This window comes from Triticum dicoccoides, chromosome 7A (genome assembly GCF_002162155.2).
Source record: "Triticum dicoccoides isolate Atlit2015 ecotype Zavitan chromosome 7A, WEW_v2.0, whole genome shotgun sequence".
NCBI classification, from domain to species: domain Eukaryota; kingdom Viridiplantae; phylum Streptophyta; class Magnoliopsida; order Poales; family Poaceae; genus Triticum; species Triticum dicoccoides.
This window is the reverse complement of record NC_041392.1, coordinates 161,144,853-161,152,253: the sequence shown is the minus strand read 5'-3', so window position 1 is coordinate 161,152,253 and position 7,401 is coordinate 161,144,853. Positions and strand designations below refer to the sequence as shown.

At 40.3% G+C, this 7,401-nt stretch overlaps 1 long non-coding RNA gene across 1 annotated transcript in view; it reads right to left on the bottom strand.

The window, feature by feature from the left end:
• Positions 1-6,147: 6,147 nt before the first annotated feature.
• LOC119331635 overlaps positions 6,148-7,401 on the bottom strand; it is a 2,445-nt gene continuing 1,191 nt past the window's right edge. The window contains exon 2 of the long non-coding RNA XR_005160600.1: positions 6,148-6,446. This is a non-coding gene — a long non-coding RNA (uncharacterized LOC119331635). The remainder of the gene's footprint in view (positions 6,447-7,401) is intronic.

Sequence of the window (7,401 nt, the reverse complement as noted above, 5' to 3'; positions counted from 1 at the left end):
GTAAATCAGTAAGAGACATCATAGATCGCACCATATCTAGTAAAGTACGATTACGACGTTCGGACACACCATTACGCTGTGGTGTTCCGGGTGGCGTGAGTTGCGAAACTATTCCGCATTATTTCAAATGAAGACCAAACTCGTAACTCAAATATTCTCCTCCATGATCAGATCGTAGAAACTTTATTCTCTTGTTACGATGATTTTCCACTTCACTCTGAAATTCTTTGAACTTTTCAAATGTTTCAGATTTATGTTTCATTAAGTAGATATACCCATATATTCTCAAATCATCTGTGAAGGTGAGAAAATAACGATATCCGCCGCGAGCCTCAATGTTCATTGGACCACATACATCAGTATGTATGATTTCCAATAACTCTGTTGCTCGCTCCATTGTTCCGGAGGACGGAGTTTTAGTCATCTTGCCCATGAGGCATAGTTCACAAGTACCAAGTGATTCATAATCAAGTGATTCCAGAAGTCCATCAGAATGGAGTTTCTTCATGCGCTTTATACCAATATGACTCAAACGGCAGTGCCACAAATATGTTGCACTACCATTGTCAACTCTGCATCTTTTGGCTTCAATACTATGAACATGTGTATCACTACTATCAAGATTTAGTAAAAATAGACCACTCATCAAGGGTGCATGACCATAAAAGATATTACTCATATAAATAGAACAACCATTATTCTCTGATTTAAATGAATAACCATCTCGCATTAAACAAGATCCAGATATAATGTTCATGCTTAACACTAGCACCAAATAACAATTATTTAGGTCTAAAACTAACCCCGAAGGTAGATGTAGAGGTAGCGTGCCGACGGCGATCACATCGACTTTGGAACCATTTCCCACGCGCATCATCACCTCTTCCTTAGCCAATCTTCGCTTAATCCGTAGCCCATGTTTCGAGTTACAAATGTTAGCAACTGAACCAGTATCAAATACCCAGCCACTACTGCGAGCATTAGTAAGGTACACATCAATAACATATATATCAAATATACCTTTCACTTTGCCATCCTTCTTCTCCGCCAAATACTTGGCGCAGTTCCGCTTCCAGTTACCAGTCCCTTTGTAGTAGAAGCACTCAGTGTCAGGCTTAGGTCCACACTTGGGTTTCTTCACTTGAGCAGCAACTGGCTTGCTGATCTTCTTGAAGTTCCCCTTCTTCCCTTTACCCTTTTTCTTGAAACTGGTGGTATTGTTGACCATCAACACTTGATGCTCTTTCTTGATTTCTACCTCCACAGCCTTTAGCATTGTGAAGAGCTCAGGAATCGTCTTATCCATCCCTTGCATATTATAGTTCATCATGAAGCTCTTATAGCTTGGTGGCAGTGATTGAAGAACTCTGTCAATAACACTATCATCAGGAAGATTAACTCTCACTTGAGTCAAGTGGTTGTGGTACCCAGACATTCTGAGTATATGTTCACTGACAAAACTATTCTCCTCCATCTTGCAGTAGTAGAACTTATTGGAGACTTCATATCTCTCAATTCGGGCATTTGCTTGAAATATTAACTTCAACTCCTGGAGCATCTCATATGCTCCATGACATTCAAAACATCGTTGAAGTCCCAGTTCTAAGCCATAAAGCATGGCACACTGAACTATCGAGTAGTCATCAGCTTTGCTCTGCCAGGTGTTCATAACATCTGGTGTTGCTCCTGCAGCGGGTTTGTCATCTGGCGGTGCTTCCAGGACGTAATTCTTCTGTGCGGCAATGAGGATAATCCTCAAGTTATGGACCCAGTCCGTGTAGTTTCTACCATCATCTTTCAACTTAGCTTTCTCTAGGAACGCATTAAAATTCAACGGAACAACAACATGAGCCATCTATCTACAACAACATAGACATGCAAAATACTATCAGGTACTAAGTTCATGATAAATTAAAGTTCAATTAATCAAATTACTTAAGAACCCCACTTAGATAGATATCTCTCTAATCATCTGAGTGATCACGTGATCGATATCAACTAAACCATGTCCGATCATAACGTGAGATGGAGTAGTTTTCAATGGTGAACATCACTATGTTGATCACATCTACTATATGATTCATGCTCAACATTTCAGTCTCAGTCTTCCGAGGCCATATCTGCATATGCTAGGCTCGTCAAGATTAACTTGAGTATTCTGCATGTGCAAAACTGGCTTGCACCCGTTGTATGTGAACGTAGAGCTTATCACACCCGATCGATCATCACGTGGTGTCTCGACATGACGAACTGTAGCAACGGTGCATACTCAGGAAGAACACTTATACCTTTAAATTTAGTGAGAGATCATCTTATAATGCTACCAACGAACTAAGCAAAATAAGATGCATAAAGGATAAACATCACATGTAATCAATATAAGTGATATGATATGGCCATCATCATCTTGTGCCTTTAATCTCCATCTCCAAAGAACCGTCATGATCACCATCGTCACCGGCTTGACACCTTGATCTCCATCGAAGCATCGTTATCGTCTCGCCAACTATTGCTTCTACGACTATCGCTACCGCTTAGTGATAAAGTAAAGCAATTACATGGCGATTGCATTTCATACAATAAAGCGACAACCATATGGCGCCTGCCAGTTGTCGATAACTGTGTTACAAAACATGATCATCTCATACAATAAAATTTAGCATCATGTCTTGACCATATCACATCACAACATGCCCTGCAAAAACAAGTTAGACGTCCTCTACTTTATTGTTGCAAGTTTTACGTGGCTGCTATGGGCTGAGCAAGAACCATTCTTACCTACGCATCAAAAACCACAACGCGGTATAGTGATTGCTTTTTGATCTTCAGAAAGAACCCTGTTCATTGAATCCGATTCAACTAAAGTTGGAGAAACTGACACCCACCAGCCACCTGTGTGCGAAGCACGTCGGTAGAACCAGTCTCGCGTAAGCGTGCGCATAATGTCGGTATGGGCCTCTTCATCCAACAATACCGTTGAATCAAGAATCAACTAGTGACGGCAAGCAATATGTATATACCCACGCCCACAACTCCTTTGTGTTCTACTCCTGCATATAACATCTACGCATAAATCTGGCTCGGATGCCACTATAGGGGAACACAGTAATTTCAAAAAAAATCCAACGCACACGCACGATCTATCATGGTGATACATAGCAACGAGAGGGGAAGAGTGTTGTCCACGTACCCTCGTAGACCGTAAGTGGAAGCGTTATGAAAACACGGTTGATGTAGTCATACGTATTCACGATCTGACCGATCCTAGTACCGAAAGTACGACACCTCTGCGATCTGCACACGTTCGGCTCGGTGACGTCCTACGAACTCTCGATCCAGCTGAGTGTCGAGGGAGAGCTTCGTCAGCACGACGGCGTGATGACGGGGATGATGAAGCTACCGTCGTAGTGCTTCGCCTAAGCACTACGATGATATGACCGAGGTGGATTATGGTGGAGGGGGGCACCGCACATGGCTAAGGGATCAATGATCAACTTGTGTGTCTATGGGGTGCCCTCCTCCCCCCGTATATAAAGGAGTGGAGGAGGGGGAGAGGGCTGGCCTCCTAGGCGCGCCCAAGGGGGGAGTCCTACTCCCGGTGGGAGTAGGATCCCCTCTTCCCTAGTTGGAGTAGGAGAGGGAAGGAAGGGGAGAAGGAGAGAAGGAAAGGGGGGCCGCCCCCTCCAATTTGGATTGGGCTTGAGGGGGCGCGCCCCCACCTTGGCCGCCTCCTCCTCCTTTCCACTATGGCCCATTGACTCCTCGGGGGGTACCGGTAACCCCCCGGTACTCCGGTATATGCCCGAACCCTCTCGAAACTTTCCGATGTCCAAACATAGTCATCCAATATATCAATCTTTATGTCTCGACCATTTTGAGACTCCTCGTCATGTCCATCATCACATCTGGGACTCCAAACTACCTTCGGTACATCAAAACACATAAACTCATAGTACCGATCGTCACCGAATGTTAAGCGTGCGGACCCTACGGGTTCAAGAACTATGTAGACATGACCGAGACACGTCTCCGGTCAATAACCAATAGCGGGACCTGGATGTTCATATTGGCTCCCACATATTCTACGAAGATCTTTATCGGTCAAACCGCATAACAACATACATTGTTCTCTTTGTCATCGGTATGTTACTTGCCCGAGATTCGATCGTCGGTATCTCAATACCTAGTTCAATCTCGTTACCGACAAGTCTCTTTACTCATTCCGTAAGGCATCATCCCATAACTAACTCATTAGTTACATTGCTTGCAAGGTTTATAGTGATGTGCATTACCGAGAGGGCCCAGAGATACCTCTCTGATACGCGGAGTGACAAACCCTAATCTCGATCTATGCCAACTCAACAAACACCATTGGAGACACCTATAGAGCATCTTTATAGTCACCCAGTTATATTGTGACGTTTGATAGCACACTAAGTGTTCCTCCGGTATTCGGGAGTTGCATGATCTCATAGTCATAAGGAACATGTATAAGTTATGGAAAAAGCAATAGCAACAAACTAAACGATCATCGTGCTAAGCTAACGGATGGGTCAAGTCAATCACATCATTCTCTAATGATGTGATCCCGTTAATCAAGTGACAACTCATGTCTATGGTTAGGAAACATAACCATCATTGATTCAATGAGCTAGTCAAGTAGAGGCATACTAGTGACACTCTGTTTGTCTATGTATTCACACATGTACTAAGTTTCCGGTTAATACAATTCTAGCATGAATAATAAACATTTATCATGATATAAAGAAATACAAATAACAACTTTATTATTGCCTCTAGGGCATATTTCCTTCAAGAACCACACTAACCAACTAGGACATTTAAGCACTCATGCTAGTTTACGTATTTTTTTCGTGTTCTTCTTCAATTGATGGAAGCCCCTGGTTTCGCTGGGCCGACTCATTGTCGAACTGGCCTTTTCCCACCTATTTATTTTTCTTTTATTCTATTTTTTTTTCATGTTTTTCATTTTTCCCTTTTCAGAACATACCCACACATTAAAATAATTATTTAAAATTTAAAACATTTCTTTTTCAAAATTTGTTCATAAAATACAAATATTCACATTTGCAAAAAAAATAAAATTTTGAAAAACTGTCCATGTCTTTCGATGTTGCTCATAATTTCAAAATACAAACATGTTTTAAAAAGAGCAAATACATTTTTGAACATGAACATTTTTTGAAAATTTTGCACATTTTTTAAAGCACTAACAAATTTGGACTTAAAAAACCAGAAACATATGAACCAAATTTGAAACCTATTTTTTTAATTTCACCGAACATTTCTTGTATTTGTGTAGAATTTTATTGAAAACTGGAATATTTTTTAAATCTATGAACATTTCTTGAAATACCACCTCCATTTCTTGAATATGTTTGGAATTTCTAAAACATTCCTATTTTCAAGAAATTTCTACACATATACAAGAAATGTTAGGTGAAATTCGAAAAGCTGGTTTCATTTTTTTCTTCGTATTTTTCTGTCTTTTTGAAATCCAAGTTTTTAATATTCCCCAATTTTTTTTGAAAATTCAAAAAATGTTCATGTTGATAACATTGTTCGCTCCATTTAAAAAATTATTCATTTTTTCACATGTTGAGGAACTTTGGAAGACAACAAACGTTTTTTAAATTTCTGTACAATTTTATAAAATGCAAATATTTAAACCGCGAGTAAAAGAAACAAAAAATGAAAAAAATGAACATTAAAAATTGAAAATAAATAGTGAGAAAAAGTTCACGGATTCAAAAAAGTTTACTAATTTGTAAAAAAGTTCGTAAATTTAAGAAAATGTTTCAGGGTTTGAAATTTCACAAAGTGAGGAATAGTTTAGCACTTCAAAAAAGTTCAAGAATGGGAAAAATGAACCGAAAATAAAAAAAAGAAAGAGAAAGGTAAAGCGGCAGAAAACTGGACAAACAAAACCTGAAAACAAAACAAGGAGCAGTCTGTTTTTAGAGTCACATTTGATGTAGAACAAGAAAAAAAAGTGGTAGCAGTTGGCATACATCATACTAGTAGTCCTATGTGGTTACCGATTCTCAATTCCCGCACCAATTTTTCCTCCTTACAAAAGTAAGTATTTTTTTAAAAAAAAGTAAGTAAATGGGCCGCATATAGAAGTTGGGAAACGTACATGTATACGTTGATTTATGAAAGGTCATACTAAGCAGAAGTCAAAAGAAAATAAATCTAAAAAGCGCCACTCCGGCGATATAGAACCGAAAAGTGTCACATCCGGCGATTAAACACAAGCTATGATGCCTACACACTAGCCTATTATTAGCTCGCCAGCCAAATCGGCTGAAGATAGCCCGTGCTACTGTCTCCCAGAGGTTGCACCCAATAACCAAAAGCTCCCTGAAGTTCGCATGAGTGAGTAACGACTACACACGAATCCAAGCTGTAGCTCTGTAGATAACCTGCAAAAAATTAGTGAATATTGGCCCATTAAAAATCATATCATTCCTAGTGTTCCATATAGCCTAGAATAGTGTACATATTCCTATCCGAATATGTTTAGCTATGTGTATGTCCACTCCATTAAGCCATGTCCCAAATAACGTGTTTATACTCCTTGGGGGAGAGGGGGAGGGGGGGGGGGGTAAACGTTAAAAGCTATATGTATTGATCGCCATAGTAGTTTTGCAAGAGAACATTCGAGAAAGAGGTGTTTAATCGTTTCATTTTGATCACAGAAACAACGCCTGGAGTTACCAACCCAATTCTTTTTCAGCAAAAAATCTTTGGTTAGAATGACTTTTTTATGGATGAACCACATAAAAAATTTAATTCGAAGCATGACTATCTTGCCAAAGCCCATCTTAGTTATCAAGTTTCCACCATCATTTAACTAGGAGGTTAATATTCTGCTGACGCAGTTCTTTAACTCCGAGTCCCCCTTTACATTTGGATCTACAGACTTGGGACCATTTCACAAGGTGATGTCTTTTTTATCACTCCCCTCTTGCCAGAAAGAACAACGTCTACGTTTATCAAGCCTCTCAATAGAAGTTTTGGTAAGCAACAACAGAGACACATAGTAGTAAACGATACTGGACAAGGAGGAATTGGGCAAAGTCAACCCCCCCTCCCCTCCCAAAAAAAAGAAAAAGAAAAGCTGAAACACTTCTTTATCGACAAAATGCACAAGTTTTTATCCACAAAAGGCTTGCACAAACATAGGTTGATGAATTTATTCTCGACTAGTAATATATTTCATTCACAGCTTCGTCTTTTTTCGACAAAGGGTGGATTTTATGGGCGGTGATCTGCGCCGGCACGCCGGCCCAACCGTTGGGCCGGTCGAACGCCAGCCACCCGATGCAGCGAGCCGGGACCGTCTGATCTGGCATCTCAAAACGCCACCCACCCCGC